We start from the raw sequence: 19265 nt of genomic DNA on the forward strand, positions 1-19265 counted from the left end.
CGGCTAATTGTCGTAAAAGAGAGTATAGTAGCAATTTCCCTTCGCCGACAACCCTTTGGGTTACGCGCTCTCGGCACATGGTCTGGCGCGACGCAGGCGCGCTCGGCGGGGCGCGGGGCCGTTCCCGGGCCGCCCCGCCTCAGTGGCAGGCTGCAGTGGAAGCGCGCGTGTCGGCTGCGTCACTTCCCGCAGTCGTTCATTTTGCAAGTCGCCGCATTTTGCAACCGACGCGGCCTGCCCCGCGGGCGCCCCGGCCCGGCGGCCGCGCCTCGCGCTTCGATCGCATGTGCCCGCGCTAACATGCCCGTGTGTTCGATTGTTTACCTTAGCACTAGTTGATAGCCGAGGCTCTGGCATGCTCATGTGAGTACCAGTTGTCAACGCACGCGGCCGCACGTCTGTCCTGCATTGCGTCGTGCCAATGCGTGCTGATATTTACTAACCCGTGTGCCAGATTGTGATGCGTTTTGTGGATTGTCGGCAGTCGGACTGTGGTCGGCGATTCGTGGTCTGTTCGCCGGGGTCTGGGTCGGTGTCGCGCGGCAGCCGCGCGGTTGGCGCGCGTCGTGGCGGCATGCGGTAGCGCGAGCGCGCGGCCGAGCGGCGGGTCGGGTCCTGTGCGCTGTCGGCTATGTGCCCCCCTTGCACTACACTGTAAGTACACACTACCCTACTAACCTCAACAAGTCGTGATTGGCATCCAACACAGGTTTAGGTCATTTGTCTACCTCTAAAGCACCCATCCACAATAATAACAAAAAAAAACTCGATTTCCATACAGGCAATTCATATCACCTACTGTAAAAAAGAATCAACAGTATTCAACTTCTTACTGCATAACAGTTCGGTCTATAGAATTCGCAAGAAGATAAACAAAACGTGAGGTCAGGTGGGGTAAGAAAAACATCGGAGCAAAGGAAACAACACACCAAAAGTATCTGCCACCCCGGATTACTTTTCCAAACAAATATATATCTCTATATGTACAGTTCGCGTACAAAAGTATATTTTACAGTTAAATTCGTTTACATGTAGAGATATACCTATATCTCTTTTCGTTAAGCTATAATATTAGAGAATGGTAGACGCGATTGACGCATAGTCTAAATCAGGTACTTTTGAATAGAATAGACGAAATTTATTCAAAAAACGCTTAAATTTAGGTATTACATAGACAACAGAACTAATTTAACTAACTTAGCGGTTCCACTCACGTATTTTAGTCACTCGCGCGACATGTTTCGGAGAGCCTAGGTCTCCATTTTCAAGCACTAACAGTGCCTGTTCCACTCACGTATTTTAAACACTCGCGCGACATGTTTCGGAGAGCCTAGGTCTCCATTTGCAAGCACTAACAGTGCCTGAGTGATTACCGTCACGACGGGTGGGCGTCACGTACACACACACACATGTCGCGCGAGTGACTAAAAATACGTGAGTGAAACCGCTAAGTTAGTTAAGTTAATATGTCTCACGATGGTTTAAATTCGATTAGAACTTTGTTATTAATAAGCGTCACTGAAAGGGTCTCGACTCAGCTTAATGTCAAGATACCACTTAAGGATCTCGACGCTGGTCTTCCGTGTCCTTTTGATGCTGACTATACCAGCATTATTAAATAATGGAAACGATGGTACAGTCAGGTGACACCTAAAGTCAATGGGAGGGGGGATGTCATTGTACTGCTTTTAACTATATTCAAGAATACCTTATACTTTTTAAAAACGACCTACAACTGAAAATAAATCAAGAATTAATTGTACATTCGGCACCATTCGTGTTAAAAAGATTTAGAATTTAAAAGTTTAATTAGGGTTCCGTACCCAAAGGGTAAAAACGGGACCCTATTACTAAGACTCCGCTGTCCGTCTGTCCGTCCGTCTGTCCGTATGTCTGTCTGTCACCAGGCTGTATCTCATGAACCGTGATAGCTAGACAGTTGAAACTTTCACAGATGATGTATTTCTGTTGCCGCTATAACAACAAATACTAAAAACAGAATAATATAAATATTTAAATGGGGCTCCCATACAACAAACGTGATTACGTGATACTAAACACCTTACCTAAAAATGTACTGTATGATCTCATTAACATTGTTGAAAACCACGGCAGATGTATGCCAAGACTAAAAAAATACTACCTAAGTCTAGAGTAATGTATAAAATAGATGCAGAGATTTGATGTGTATAGATTAGTTTTACATATATATAATAGTATAATATAATTATATACCTAATAGTATTAAGCAAACGCGGATCGGACCGCGCGAACTCGCCAACTATTACATAAACCAAAGAGGTTTACAATAGTGGCATACTGGCAAAAGTTGTATGAATATTTAAAGTGAATAAATAAATTAAAAAAAAAAAAAAAAAATTTGTTGCTGTTTTTCTTCGTAATGGTACGGAACCCTTCGTGCGCGAGTCCGACTTGCACTTGGCCGGTTTTTCGTTTTTTAACCATTTTCGGTCCTGTGTGGTTGTTAATTGAAACTGAAAATTGTTAAATTAAATTTTAACAAGCAGAAACGTCTGCGATCGATGCTATTAAGCTTAGAATAAATTTAAAAGTGGAAAAATTACTGCCTTGGGTGAGACTTGAAATCCAGAGGCCGTGAGTTCAAGGCAGTAATTTTTCCACTTTTAAATTTATGAAAATTGTTAGTTCACAAATAATACAATGATTAATGGAATTCTGCAAGGATAGATTTGCAGTCTTAAATATAGATTTGTAGACTGGCAATACTCCCAGTCCGCTATAACTTGGATCTTTTTAAATTGAGAGTGAATAGATTCCTAGCCTATTCACTCTCGATTTGCTCGAACATGCTAACCTAAAAGATGTCTTTTAGGTAAGCATGTTCCATCCTAGACTGCATCGGCACTTACCATCAGGTGAGATTGTGGTCAAATGCTTAGCTTTTACCGATAAAATAAAAAGAAAAAAGTCAGGATCTTTTTTTAAATATTATTATAATAGATAGTCAAATAATAAAAAGAATATGGGACTGAAAGGAGAACGAAACTTAAAAAAATGGCGTATAAATAACACTGGCACAGCGTGTGCTGTCAAAATCTCTGCAGACTTTCCTTGGTCTAAATCTATACCAATTTAAAAAATAGTTTAAATCCAAAAAAAAAGATCAGATTTGAATTCTCAATCGAGAACAAGAACTTAAATTTAAGCATTTTGTAACTAATAACATTTATAAAAAACCGGCCAAGTGCGAGTCGGACTCGCGCACGAAGGGTTCCGTACCATTACGGAAAAAAACAGCAAAAAAATCACGTTTGTTGTATGGGAGCCCCATTTAAATATTTATATTATTCTGTTTTTAGTATTTGTTGTTATAGCGGCAACAGCAATACATCATCTGTGAAAATTTCAACTGTCTAGCTATCACGGTTCATGAGATACAGCCTGGTGACAGACGGACAGACGGACAGCGGAGTCTTAGTAATAGGGTCCCGTTTTTACCCTTTGGGTACGGAACCCTAAAAAACAGCCCATTCCTATTTTTTATGGCAAATTTAATATAGTAATCAAATTGGCTATTAAAAATATAAATATCATCTGTTTATTCTTTATGAACAAAAACTGTCAATTTTAGCCATATTTAACATGACTAACCACTAGCAATCATTTTCCACACCCTCCTACAGATTTACACATTTCTACCACAACATTTTATACGGCCAAACTTTAAATTATGCTTACTCAGCAGAAATGTTGAAAAATGCAGTGCAAATGCAAGCCACCGCGTTTGCACGTAAAAGCTAAAAGCTAAAAAACTAATTCAGGACGTACAAAAGTGCGTGGTGCGGTGCGGCCATAGACTACCATTTGCAGATACTGCAATACGGACCCCGTTTTATTTATACTTCACGCGTTGAATAATGATTCTTTCGACAGTTCCTCCATGTCACTTTTGGATAATCTTTATTTAAAAAAAGTAATTGAAGGTATATGTTTTTACCCTATTTTTATTACTTAAATATAATTTCATTATTTTTACCTTATCCGACGTTAGATCCGTTTATATAGCTTATCTCGGTTCTCCATACAAACGTAGTTCCACTCTCATTTTAAAGCTGAATTACATTGGCGTTGGGCAAGCTTTAGTAAGATAATTAAAGAGGATATTTATTACGTTATGAGATTACACAGAGTTCCATCAGTCAATAACATTCTACAATCATTATCGTAAAATTACTTATTATTTCCATCACTTCCATAGTAATTACAACCCCTATTTTCGCCCTCATAAAGGATGATTTCGGAGATAAAACTATCCCTTACCCTATCCTTCGCCAAATTCCAACTAAATCGTTTCTACCGTTTAAAAATAAATAGGTAACAGACAGACAGATAGAAAGAGTTATTATCGCAGTTATAATATTAGTACGGATAACAATTTTCTTTGCTTTACATGCATTTTATTTCACTTTAAAGAGATTCGAGTACCAAACTTTCTAATGTAGGTATTTGAAACTTATAAACATGGACACAACTAAAGCGAGCGGTATGTCGTACTAAAATTAGTTTGGTAAAGCCCTTGTGAAAGCGGCGAGTACTCTAGTGATATTATATCTGACGACCGGTCTGGTCTAGTGGGTAGTGACCCTGCCTGTGAAGCCGATGGTCCTGGGTTCAAATCCCGGTAAGGGCATTTATTTGTGTGATAAGCACAGATATAAGTTGCTGAGTCATGGGTGTTTTCTATGTAAATATTTAACTATTTATATATTATATATATCGTTGTCTGAGTACCCATAACACAAGCCTCCTTGGGCTTACCGTGGGACTTGGTCAATCTGTGTAAGAATGTCCTATAATATTTATTTATTTATTATTATTTATTTAATTATATGAAGTATCTAGTGGGAAAGAGATCTATTAGAGTACAGCGCACGGCTGAGGGTGAAAATGCATATAAATTCTATATATTATGTAATATGTCGAAGTAAGGAAAGCGGCGTTGTAATGCGTGGAAATAAAACATATTTTTTACAATTGTCGGAAATTCATCTGACAGCATTATTTTGATAGTAGTTGTTTTCAGATAAAAGTGTATAATGTTTCACTCCGTACCGAGGAGTGTCAGGTCGAGCGTTTTTCGACTTAAAATACGCGAGTGACCCGTTATTATGCATCTTAGACCTATGTTCGTGATTTCTTTCTATAGAGCGAAAGTCAAAAATCAGGATTCGAATCAATACAATCCCTCGATAACGGCCTTAAGATTGCTTATTCAATTTATAGCAGCCATATAATGTAAGACCAAAATAACGATCTAAAGATTAATGTCAAGTATATTTCATTTCAGATAAGTAACAAAAAGTACCTAATTACTTTTCTTACTTTTGTAAGTGTATCATAAAATATCACAATTTTCCTAAATCTCTCGGTAAATACATCTTACTTACAAGAATATCTTTTGAGTTCACTGAGTTTTTCGTATAAGAAAATAGGCATACATTACCACGCCTTTCAATACCTTGTTCAGGATGTAGGCGCCTTTGTGAATCTGAAAAGGGAATATATTTCGTTCAATCTAGATTTGGCTAGATTTCTACGTAAATTGAAATAAATGTTTGCATAACAGTAACAAATTATTTAATTTAATTTTTAATTTAATTTTATTTTTTCTTTATTGGGGAAAAAAACAGATACAGGCCAGTGACAATACACAGATAAGATTATAAAATGATAGATTTAGCATGCATCCAAACACAATTCCCACTGGGAGTTCAGGCATTAATTTTAAGACAGCGTTGTAATTGGAACTTAAACAGAAATCCCTACTAAAACTAAAACTACACAACTAAACCTAAACAATAACGATAATTACTCGTAACACAACTTAAGCAGCTAAACTTACATAAACACAAAAATAATTAAATAAAACTATGAAAACGGATTATATCGCGTATATCGAATTTATAATACATCCCGACGTTTCGAACCCTTTACAGCGTTCGTGGTCAACGGGTGACTGAGGAAAAATTACAAAGTGCAAAAATACCCACATACTAAAATAATGAACAATCATAGACTATAAACTTTAAGGCTGGTTGTACATGCAAAATCGGTTCATAAGGCTAGTTATACACTACAATTATTTTCAAGTAAAGATATATATACATATATACGCGATAAAAACTACGCCGGCTCCAACCCTACACCACGGACCCGAGAAGATTTAATTCCCTCCTAAATTGTAGGAGGGTATCACAATATGGGACCGGCAACAAAAAAAGTTAAAGTTTATAGTCTATGATTGTTCATTATTTTAGTATGTGGTATTTTTGCACTTTGTAATTTTTCCTCAGTCACCCGTTGACCACGAACGCTGTAAAGGGTTCGAAACGTCGGGATGTATTATAAATTCAATATACGCGATATAATCCATTTTCATAGTTTTATTTCATGAGTAACTATCGCGGTAACCGAAGACAATATTACAAAAATAATTATTACACAAATTACAGTAAATAAATAGTACACAAGGAAATGAAGCTACAATATGGGTAATTAAAATTATAGGAAGCTGACTTTGCGCTTGAAGTTTGATCGCGTATTATTAAATATGTCAACCGAGACTAGGCGTTTATTGTTACTGTGTGTTGTTGTGTTTGTTTTTTGTTACTATTTACACAAAAACTGGGACTTGCGTACATCCTTAGAGTATATAACCAACCGGAGTAGCCATTAACAGCCGTTCCCCTCTGTCGAAAAAAGTCGGCCAATGGTCATACACAATGTATGGACTGATGTTTATCTGACATGGCTATTTTTACGTTACGTATAATTATGTTTTGAATCCGAATGCTTTAGGAAAAGGTTTATTGCTCTTCTTTTTTGTATTTTTGAGACAGAATTTTGACTACTAACCTGGCATAAAAAAGTGTCAATATATTTTTATACTGTTTTTTTTAAACACAATACCGGAATAATAAAAAAATATAAAATGATCTTCTGAATTAATTGCATTCTTGATTTTGAGTAAAATATATTTATCAATTTTAAGAAATAAAAACAAGTTTTTGTCCAAAATTACGTTCTTAATAGAAGAATTCGTTCGTTTGACAGCTATTTAAAATACTTACAGGCATTTTCTTATTTTAATAACAGGTTGTGAATTAGATCGATTATAGGTTATGGATTTGACCTGTCAGTGTCAAAAGTGACGTTTCTGGTTGAAATTAAGTAGCAGGTAGGTACTAAAATGGTGTATGTATTAAATTTGTATTATAATAATGTACATTAAATTGTATGTATTCGTGTATATGCGTAGAATTGAGCGCGGACAACGTAGGTGGAAGGTGTCCAGCTTTTTAATATCTAGTTTGTAGCTGCACCACGTTTCTGAGGCATAAAGCAGAGTTGGTTTTATGTTAGTTTTGTATACCATAATGTTAGTGGACAACTTCAAATCGTGCGACTTCTAAAGACGGTTGCTGAGCTTGTCAAATGCAGCAGCTACATTGGCTATGTGTGATGATATTTAAGACGCTAAGTTATTATCATTGCGGAGTTGACTTCCTAATACATACCTGATTCGTGGCCACAGGGCGGACACGCTATACATCAAAAATCACTTGCGTTTATATGTGTGAACGGCACGTTTGTACACGCGTCATGCGTCATAGTGTTAGGGCCAGTTGCACCAACCACAATTAACAGACTGATCAACGTCAAGCAGCAGAGAATTATGAGACTTTCCATACAATAGAATTTAGCGAACGCTAAAACGGTGACAGACGGTTTGGTGCAACCCGACCTAAGTTGCTTAAAAGTAGTACTGAACGACCGGCAAACGGCCGTCAATCTGCTGTCGCGGGGCGAGGTAATTCGAGTCAGGGCGGGGCGGTGCGTGGCCGTTCTGTATGATAATACTATTACTTATTCTGTGGCGTGGCACTTCTTCAAGAGCTTTATTATCCAGATTGATACACATTAGGGCATTTCATAATCCGGATAAGAATCGATGATGGAGTCGCCATTGCCGGATACGGCAAGGAAGATTGATTCTTTTATATACTTTTGTACTTTATTTTTTGTGCAATAAAGATTAAATAAATAAATACATGGGATACATATTGGTAGTTTTTAAGGTCCTCTGTAGGTACTAGCATTTATAAAACCAACGCCTGAATTTGGTAACAATAAAAGAGTAAGAAAATTCTTTATTGCATTTAACTCACTTAACGGATTTATTATGCACTAACCAACATACAAAACCGTGATAAAAATATAATATTAAATTCGCAATATTTGAGGCAGCTTATTCGGCCATCATAAATCAAATTATAATTTAAGGAGCACTCAATTAAAACCATTTCAAAAATTGACCTCATTCCGGCTTAATAAACCTATAAATAAATAAACAGCCATAGCAAATTGAGCTTTCTCTCGTTAAAATAAGATTTTATTTAGCTCGGTTGTGTCTCATTCAAAATTCAACGTTCATGAAACATTTCTAGTTAGCAAGCTCGTTCGTTATTCCGAACGCTTGCCAAGCTCGGGCGAGAAGAACACCGAATCGAACCAGTATAACCATCCAGTTACACGTAACCAGATAGCTCACTTATAGTGGCTTCCTTGAGCAAATGACTCTCGAGCACTCAGTACTCGACTAAAATAACAGAGTAGAGGGTGGGATTTATAGGCACGCAAAGGCGTAAGTAGAAGGATATTTTTGTTAAAGTGGCTTTTTTCGGAGTTGGAAGGAAGACCTTTATTTGAATATTTATTAAACTGAGCCCGGCGTTGTTGTGACGTATTTTTTTACTATACCCCGACAAGTTTCAGATAAGCGATTTGATGCCGTGGCGCCAGAGGTCTGCTAACAACAGATATAATTCAGTACTTCGGCTTTTACATATTTTACTGTGAATCAATATGCACTAAAGTATCTTGAGGATTTCGTTAATAGGATAGTTCCGGATAAATAAATATTATGAGACTGTCTTACACGAATCTAACTAGCTCCACAGTAAGCTCAATAAGGGCCACTTGTACAGTCGCCATCAGATATATCGGAGCGGCCAAGGTGTTCACAATATCTGAACACGCACTCTAACGCCCTGACAATAGAGGCGTGTTCAGATATTTGTGAGCGCCTTGTCCGCTCCGATATATCTGATGGCGACTGTACTATCCAGGGATTGCCATAAACACGGGTATATAATATTCAAATAAGATGATTACTAAAAACTTTCGTTAAAAAAAACTTCAATATAAAAATAATTATCATAAATTGTTCAAGTACTGTAGAATATTTAGTGTATACGATATACGATGAGCTCCCTGCCGAGGTTTCTTCTTCAAAAAAGGAGTGTACAGGTTTTTAAAGGGTCGGAAACGCGCGTGTAATATCTCCGGTGTTGCAGGCGTCCATAGGTAACTGCTTACCATCAGGCGGGCCGTATGCTTGATTGCCACCGACGTGGTATAAAAAAAAACATAAAGCAAAACTTGCTGTGATATTAGAATATAAACACTTGTTGGGGCTGGACAGGTACGTCATGTTTTTTTTGTAATAATATCAAAAAGTGCGAGAAAATATGAATTTTACTTGGCAACATTCTTAAAATACCTTAATGTAATAATAGGGTGATGGGTAATGTTTAATGACTTACATGGCAACACTAAGCGGGAGTTGAGACGGTTGTTCAGACCCGTTCACTTGGATTGGGGAAGACAAGGAGACAACGTGATGGTAACGGGTGAGCAAAGTTAGAGGTACCTCCATTTTATAATACGAGCAATCATACAGATATGTGTTATAATGAGTATAAAAGACCATCCCACCTCCGGACCTTAACCAATGAACCATACTTTAAAATACCTAAAAGTACCAACAGTTTACTGTACTGCTACTGTTTTCTGGTTTATATTACGAGTATCCCAGGTAGCATTTATACGTCATAATGACGTCCGCGACGTCATAATGACTTCATAATGACGTCATTATTACGTCATTATGACGTCGCTGGCGTCGCTCTGCTACCTGGGATGCAACCATAAATACAATTACAGTTTCAGCCATTGTCAATCTCTACCATGTGTTTCCACTCAACACCAAATTGCAATAATAGCTACACTCCAATTAACTGCCCATTGGTAGACTTTATATATTGGCAATAAGGTACAAAGTTGGTTGGCTGTGCGGACGAGTATAAAGTGGTCGACTAACACTATATTTTCAAATTCAGATTTTCAATATCCGTTGAGCGTTGAGCGCAATATCGGTTCAGTTATTGACGAGGGTTGGACTGGTGCTGTAATAATGTGTGTACTGTTAGTATTTAATATTATTTTTAATAATGGTTGTATCTCGGCGGTTTCGTTGGTATTTGCCAAATCGGTGTCGCAAGAATATATGATGACTGTATTCTGATTTTTATTACGAGGATTTTATTTATTACCATAATACAATTGCAGTTTCAATCATTATTGTCATTACATGTGTTTCCACTCCTCAACACCAAATTGCCTGAATAAATATGGTGTTTGGTTTTGACTTTTTATTTTGAATACTCGTCAGTATATTCGACTGAAATAAAGGTATCTAATATTGATCTTTTAACATCCCCTGGTACTGACTAAAATAAACGATTTGTTTTATATTACTTCTCAAAATATTTTTATATTTAGAACTGCGTTGCGAAACTTGCACCTTTTTACATGTAGTATATTGATGTGATTTGTTAATCTGTCTTATCGATAACAGATTTATCGATTTTTAATTTTCTCACACTCGTTTTTGCCGCGAACAGTTCTATTTCTGTTTATAAGGTAGCTCCCTATTGGAACAAAAAAAATGGCGGAGTTGAAGTGAACAGTTGACATCCGGCACTAACTGGATTTGCGAGCGAGCCTGGGTCCTGGTAATTGCGTCAGCGGTCGTCGGCCTTAGCTATACTTGAAGCATACCTTTAAAATGATAAGCTTTATCTATACCCACAAACTACACAGATACCGCATTAGAAAGAGCACGCGGTCACCACACATAGGTGTTTTTTTATTTTTTTATTATTATTTGTATCTCCTTGGATATCACGGGCCTATGCATCCCGGTCTTTTGATAGGCTTGCGTGGGGATATAAATCCAACACGTAGAGGCCCCTTGGAGAGCTTTAATGTCATGTAGAACGCCTGCTGGAACCCGTTCACAGGCGCAACAATAGACACCCATGAACCGGTCGCAGCAGGCATTGGGACTATTGTAGAAAAAGTGAACAGTATACCGGTCTATGGATTGAAGTTTGGGTGGACAATGAGACTGGGCTATTGTAAAGAAGTCCGGACACCTGCCATAACAATGTTAAAACACGTTATCGAGGCAGGTGGTGACTTGCCGCTGACTAGATGGGCCCCTGAAACTGCCGTCGTGAAGACGACCAGGAGCAACACCGGTGTGAGCGGCTCAGGGGTGTCGAGAGGTGTGCGCCGCTTTCTACCCAGTGACTGTTAACAGCCACTGTGCCAACTCGCGTCTTATGCATCTTTCACTTCCACCCCTGGAGCATATAGCTCTTACGACTCCCCTCTGGACGGCCAATGAAGGCAAGCCAGAGCTGAGAGTCCTGCGGGTCCCCTTGGGGTCCACTCCGACCGACGAAGACACGCCGGAGACGGAGACCCTGACCGACTCTCTGGAGCACTCGGGTCCGTGGGGTCGTCACTCCCCAACAGCTCGCCACAAGCTGCCCTGCGGGCTTATTATTATTATTATTATAAACTGATCGGCGATTGGCCCTAGTCACACATGATGGAAAGTGAAGACAGGGAGGGCCTAAGATGGAGCTCACCGATTAAGTAACAGCCTATTCACTCTTGTTTTAAAGAGACCGAATTACTTATAAAATGCAAATGAACAGTTCAACCGACTTGTATTTTGCACTATTTTATCATCATTCTAACCTTCAGTCGCCCACTGCTGAGCATAGACCTCCCTTCGTGGCCACTTATCCCGGTCCTGGGCTAGTCTCATCCGAAAGTGCCCCGCGATTTGTCGAACGTCATCCACCCAACGAGCCAACGGACGCCAGGCGCTTCTTTCATCCGAAAGCGGCCACCAATCTGTCAGCATTTTGGTCCATCTGCCATCACTGCCTGGCAACATGTCCCGCCCAACTCCATTTAAGCTTGGTAATGACGTCCACATCTCGCACCTTGGTGCGGCGTCGGATCTCGACATTCCTCACTCGGTTTTGAAGTTTGATGCGCTCCATGGCTCTGTGCTACTCGTATTTTATGCACAGCCTCCTTAGTGAGCGTCCATGTCTCGGCACCGTATGTCATGATTAAAGAGGCGAGGTTTCAGGCATGTATACTATTTTATACTATCTTATAACCCCAAAGTATTTTTTTCTTGATATTTTTAACATACACGAGTAGGTCGTAATTGTGGGCCCAACTGAAATAAGCGGTCGCGCTTCCATACAAAACGTGTACGGAATGTGTGGTGACCTCGACGGTAGTTGAAGTGGTATCTACACAGTCGCCATCAGATATATCGGAGCGGCCGTGGCGCTCACAAATATCTGAACACGCCTCTATTGTCAAGGCGCTAGAGTGCGTGTTCAGATATTTTTGAGCACCTCGACCGCTCCGATATATCTCGACTGTACCTTTCGCGTAGAATGTCCCTTTGACAGTTCATTTTTACATGTAGTAGCTGTCACGACTAAATGTTTGTAGTATTTTTTTTAAAGTTTGGCGCTGACATCTCATTAATCCACGTCCAGCGGAAATCCGGACTAATACGACATAAAAAACCTACAAACTGGACAGAACCTCCTTTATTATTTCGTTGGTGCGAGTGAAATGAAGGAATGGAAAGATTCGCATGCTTGTGGTGAGCTTCGGTTGCTCAGTGGTTAAGAGCGATCGGACCGGTGTTCCGAAAGGTCGCAAGTTCGAGTCCTGCCCAAAGCGGTGAATTTTTCCATTTTTTCTTTAGTATAATAAGTAACGAGTGAAAGATATTGACGATATTAAATCTGATCGGACCAGTGTACCGAAAGGTCGCAAGTTCGAGTCCTGCCCGAAGCGGTGCATTTCCATTTTTTCTTTTGTATAATAAGTAACGAGTGAAAGATATTGACGACATTAAATCTGTGTTGACGACCGATATCCAAACCAACAGACACACGTCAATTCGAAATACAAGTACTCAATCGAATTGGCGCGAGTTGAGGACCACCTCTACCGGTGAAACTTAATAGATGAAATAATCGTCAATGCCTCGTATCGGATCCGGCGCGAGGTTTACGATTTCCCGGCGCCGCCGCCTCATTTCCTCGCTTCCTAATCGACTTGGAATCCGTAACAGTTCGCTGGGGCCTAATTGCGTCAGTGCACAATATATTTCGGAGATTGATCAGCTTTTGTTTCTTGCCGTAGATCGCTTGCTACTGGATTCCGCACGTGATGGGTGTTTATTTATTTATCGTATGGTGTTTATAATATTTATGGTGTTTATAAACTCAAAGAGAGTAGAATGAGGTGGTATGGGCACATTATCCGAAGGGACGAAAACTACACAGTAAGGAAGGCTATGAACATCCCAAAGACACCCCAGGGGAAGAGGCAGAAGACCAGCAACCTGGTGGTCCAATGTCGAAAAAGAGATGACACAAAAACTGACAACACAGACAACCCAGGATAGATTGTCCTGGCGCCGACGTACGAGGAGGCCCGACCCCAGCTAAACTAGGAAATGGGCTGGACAAAGAAGGAGAGGTGTTTATAATATACTGTACATTCATAACTTAGATAACAATCTAAATCTAAATTCTCCAAGTAAATGGTTTTAAAATCTTCAACTGGGCTCTCGTACTTTGTTACCTGGCCTGGCCTGTTGTTACCTGGTTCAATTTTTCTTTAAAAAATTACTTCTAGTTTTAGATGTATATAAAATGTATAATTTTGGTGCAATAAAGAATATTTACTTACTTACTTACTTTGTTAGTAAGTATAGACACTAAGACGATAAATGCCGAACAGATTGCCAATATAGTCTAGGATAAAAATGAACATTTATGCCTGAGTTTCACTTCGATTGTGAGTAAAATATACATAAACGAAAAATCCTATATTTTAGGTTATTTTACCGTATTGCTTTTTAGCATCGGCATTCGCAGCATTTCTCATGGTGTGTGTATAATCATGTAAAGGTATTTATTGATTAAACTGTTAATAACGTTAGATACCTACGTTTACACACACCTTAAGGTGGTTCCCTGAGCCAGAAGGCGAAAAATCTCCTTATATGATCCTGTTTTTCTAAGAGGCGTTGATATTCGTAGACGTGGAAAAAATATATGTAGTTCTTGACTATATTACCTTTAATATCATAGCTTCAGATACACGAATTATGACACTTCGCTCGATACAATTAATTCCCAAAGTAACCTCTAACTCGGGCTTTTAATCCAACTTTACTCGGTTATTTATTATGTGATACTATAAACAAAAAAAGAAGACAAAAACAATCTTAACTTAAATAGTAATTTCATAGCTTTCGAATTTCGATATTGTAGGGTAACGTTTTTAAAATAAATAAAAATCGACAAAATTCGATCAAAATTGACACTTGGCGCGCATGATCTTTCCCGTTCTTTCTTGCGAAATGTGACAGAGACAGTGGCAAACCGATGGAACTACCTGTTTATGTTTATGTTAATTGTTATTTTTGTTCTTCTTTTAATTTAACTACCATATTTATTTCTTTTATTAAACTTTCATAATGAAACGAGGTTAAAGATCAGCGTGAAGATTTTATAAAGCAAGTTTTACGGGTCGTACACGTGCAACACCCTGCTGAGGTGTAGGCGTCAGAAGGATACGGTAACCAATTACCATCAAGCGTGCCACAATGTTTGTTTGCCATCGACGCCGTATAAAAATCTGACAATAACCAAACGCTTACAATTTAGGAACCCGTATTCAGATGAGTTATTACTATAGACGACATACCAAACAATGAAATCTTCGAAATCACGTAGTCATCATCATCATTAATTTAAGAGCCTAGCTCTTGTCGGTGGAGCAATTTCCATGTATCTCTTTCCTCAGCCTTTCGTTTGACCGCCTGATACGACATGACGTTTATCTTTTCCTTAAGTTTGTCCATGTATGTTCTTCTTGGTCTCCCTCTCTTCCGCCTTCCTTCTACTTTCCCTTACACAATATACCGAGAAATACACAGTACACACAATATACTCGTTATATATATATAACGAGGAAGTTCTCAACCTTGTGCAGGAGAGGACCTGTTGCAAATCATTGAGAGCAGGAGAGGGAAGATGGTTGGGCACCTGTTACGACACGACGAATTCAAAACGTAGTAAGCGCCATAAAAATCATGGCGCTTACGCGTTTAGGTCGCGAGATTCACGCTCCGCTTCTATGATTTGATGCCAAATCGGCAGCAACTCATGGCGCAAAATACTGGTTCTTTGTGCCGGTTCTATACTTTAGTTCAATGATTGAGGTTCATTGATAGGGATATTTGAGAAAAGTATCAGGTAATTGACGCTATTTTTTAACAGTTGGATGGCTGGATGTCATTCCAGATCTAGAGCAGAGCCCAACTGGGGAGGTACCTCCACCTTACAGAAAACCGCAGCCAAATAACACTAGACCCTACTAATAGTGTTGTGTTCCTGCCGGTGAGAAAGGTTGCCAGAGCTCGAGGGAGAGGAGTGTTAGGGTCGGCACGTGCATGTGACTCCTCTGGAGTTGCAGGCGTACATAGGCTACGGAGACTGCTTAACATCAGGCGGGCCGTATGCTTGTTTGCCACCGACGTAGTATAAAAAAAAACAGTTCTGATAAAGCTAAGAAGCCGGTATTTGCCGTGATAACGTGTGTGTGTTTAGCTTTATATTCAACGGTATGTAATACAGATTTTCTGCAGGTTTTATATATTATATTAAGGGCACACGTCACACTCCCTACAAAGTAGACTAGTGTGGAATGCCTCCAATACACTACAATTTGCAAGAATATACAGGATGACCAAAAACTGTGTGCATTCCTGTTGCCAGGGAGGTTTTGGGATTATACTGAGCAACTATTACTATGGAACCAAACACGAAATCACGAAAAAAAATACCCTCCCATAGAAAATGGACCAGCCGAAATGTATGAAACAGCCAAATTTTTTTCACGATTTCGGGGTTGGTCCCATAGTGAAAGTTGCTCAGTATAATCCCAAAATCTCCCTGGTAACGGGAACGCACATATTTTTTGGCCAACCTGTATACAGGGTTACTATTATAATAATAACACAAAAAGTCTGAGAACCGTATTAAATATTGCAATATGATACAAAGATGATATCAATCTCAAAGCGTCCCCCTAGTTTCGTAGAACAAAGCAAAACTAAATTTAATTATTGAATTATCAAGGACAAATAGGCACCCATGTTAACTCTGACACGGTCGAATAATATCGTAAGCAACTCGCAGTGATACACAGAATAGGATGTAAATTGATATTTGCAGGCGTGTGTTACTGTGATTAACGAGAGGTTAATCCAATTGTAAATACAGGTTATGAATTAGATCTGGATTTGTTATGGATATAATTTGTCAGTGTCATAGGGTGCTTTGGGGTAAATTCGAAAATGGTGTGAATAAGTGTCATTTTTCAACCGGAAACGTCACTTTTGACACTGGTAGTACATATCCAGAACATTGCAAAAAACCTAGGTAAAGTAGAAAAGTTTTTTTTAATCAATCCGAATGAAACTTTTTAATATATAATAAAAAGAATGAATATTGCACTTTTTCACCTTTATTACACCTTTTCGATTTAAAACAAGTAGATTGTACAACAAGGGCATAAAGCGATGTATTATCATCTGAGGCAATTTAGTCGAGGATAAAAACTGACATTCATGCCTCAGTTACACACTGCTTTTCAATTGGATTGTGACTAAAATATACATACAAAAATATCTAATATTTTAGGTTATTTTATCGTATTTATTCAAGAATAAAGAAAATTGTACTCGGGCCGGTCGGGGGCGCGGGGCACGTCGGTCGGGAGCGCGCCGGTCGGGGGCGCGTCGGTAGGGAGCGCGCCGGTCGGGGGCGCGTCGGTAGGGAGCGCGCCGGTCGGGGGCGCGTCGGTCGGAAGCGCGCCGGTCGGGGGCGCGTCGGTAGGGAGCGCGCCGGTCGGGGGCGCGTCGGCAGGGCTAACAGTTGGTATGGCAGATTTTGGACTTAATTGCTGTCAATAAGGGTCGTAATAAATGATTTTACTGCTCTAGAATATAATAAGCAATTTTATGTCATCTACGCACGACTTAGTCGAACTTTACGAGCATGAGAAGTGTAAACAAAATTAGTGTCATTTATAAATTAAAACCGGCCAAGTGCGAGTCGGACTCGCGCACGAAGGGTTCCGTACCATTACGAAAAAAAAACAGCAAAACAATTACGTTTGTTGTATGGGAGCCCCATTTAAATATTTATATTATTATGTATTTTAGTATTTGTTGTTATAGCGCTGCGGCAATAGAAATACATCGTCCCGCGATCGACCCCAGAGCCGCGATCCATTACTGTTAAAAAACGTGTTTTTAACCATAAAAATATAAACTCATTTCTAACCGCGCTAGAAAGCATAGACTGGTATAATTTAGCCGCTAAACACCAAGGCGAGTGCGAGCAATTTGCTTCTAGAATAATTAATACCATGACCAACCTAATAGACATTCACTTACCATATAAAACTGTCACGATACACCACAACAAAAACCCGTGGATAGACTCAGAACTCATTAACTTAAAAATACTACTGTTTGACGTAATTGCCATTACTAAAACTATTTCTGATAATAGTCACCTAAATACCGTTACGAGTGTTACGACCAAATTACTCAACACTTACAACCGTAAATTGCAGACAAAACGCACGGAATACTTCAATTCCACAATACAAAACAGTGTGAACAAAAGCAGAGCTATGTGGCGTGCCATAAACTGCGAGATAGCTAGAGCACCTCGCGAGCGTGTTGACTTTACAGACCTCCTCGTCGACGATGCCGGAAACCCGTTTGCGTCAAAGCAACATCTTGTCGATGCACTGAACGAGGAATTCATATCTGCGAGCACCGCGTGCGGTGCGCCTACCGCCGATCGTGTGCAATGCCTAACGTCGATATCCCGCCGCACGTCTTATAGTGATTGCTCACTGCGACTATCCCCCTTCACCCCGGGCGAAATTAATACTATTATAACATCATCCATAGCGGCAAAAAATAGCACCGATGTTTACGGCCTATCCGCAAACCTACTTAAACAAGCTAGCCCGGTATTGAGCTTCGTACTCTCACAGCTATTTAATAATTGTATGCGGTTAGGATCATATCCAGACCGTCTGAAGAAAGTTAAGATCTGCCCGTTATACAAAGGCAAAGGCAACAAAAAAGACCCTAAATCGTACCGTCCTATAGCTTTAGTACCAGCTCTCAGCAAGTGTCTTGAAGTGGGCTTAAACAAAAGGTTGCTGTCCTTTTGGCTGACTAGGAATGTTCTTTCGGACAGACAGTACGCTTATCGCCAGGGCCGATCGACCACCGACTTGGTAAGGGAAGTGACACACTGCGCGCTGCGCGCCCGCGAGGCAGGTCACCACGTGGCTATCATTTGCTGTGACCTCTCACGCGCTTTCGATACTGCCGACCACGGGCTTGTAGCAGACAAACTTGAGCACTACGGTATCCGTGGCCCTGCACTTAATCTCTTGCTCTCGTTTATGACCGGTAGGACCCAAGTGGTCGTTGGGGGAGGTGGCAGCGTCACATCGTCGGAGCGCCAGAACCTATTGGGGGTCCCGCAGGGGTCCTGCCTCTCAAACACCCTCTTCAGCATCCTTCTCAATGACCTACCGCTGGCAATAAAAGGTGCGGATATCTACATGTACGCCGACGACGTCACGGCAGTTGTAAGTACGCCTACGAAAAATCAACTAGGCGCCGTCGTAAATAGCGTAGCACTGCAGCTTAACGAGTGGTTTAAAACTAACGGTTTGGCACTAAACAAAAACAAGACCTGCTTCATGACAGTCAAACTAAACGGCCACCCCAGTGAAAGCCTACGCGTGTGTGCAGACGACTCCCCCTTACAGCAAGTGTCCTGTACTCGCTTGCTCGGGTTCCACATAGACAGCGCGTTTACATGGGAGCAGCACATAGATGAGATGTGCAGCCGATTGGGTAAGGCATGTTTCGCGCT

At 40.1% G+C, this 19265-nt stretch overlaps 2 protein-coding genes and 1 long non-coding RNA gene across 4 annotated transcripts in view; all 3 read left to right on the forward strand.

Moving 5' to 3' along the window:
• The window catches only part of LOC134748840 (uncharacterized), a 707412-nt gene that overhangs the window by 251530 nt on the left and 436617 nt on the right, over positions 1-19265 (forward strand). The window lies entirely within an intron of this gene.
• Positions 1-19265, forward strand: part of LOC134748822 (uncharacterized) — a 207472-nt gene that overhangs the window by 169624 nt on the left and 18583 nt on the right. The gene's annotated exons all lie outside the window — the stretch shown is intronic.
• LOC134748837 (acetylcholine receptor subunit alpha-like 1) overlaps positions 168-19265 on the forward strand; it is a 423890-nt gene continuing 404792 nt past the window's right edge. The window contains exon 1 of the mRNA XM_063683647.1: positions 168-654. The gene's annotated coding sequence lies outside the window, so the exon portion shown is untranslated. The remainder of the gene's footprint in view (positions 655-19265) is intronic.

This window comes from Cydia strobilella, chromosome 17 (assembly GCF_947568885.1).
Source record: "Cydia strobilella chromosome 17, ilCydStro3.1, whole genome shotgun sequence".
Lineage (NCBI taxonomy): Eukaryota > Metazoa > Arthropoda > Insecta > Lepidoptera > Tortricidae > Cydia > Cydia strobilella.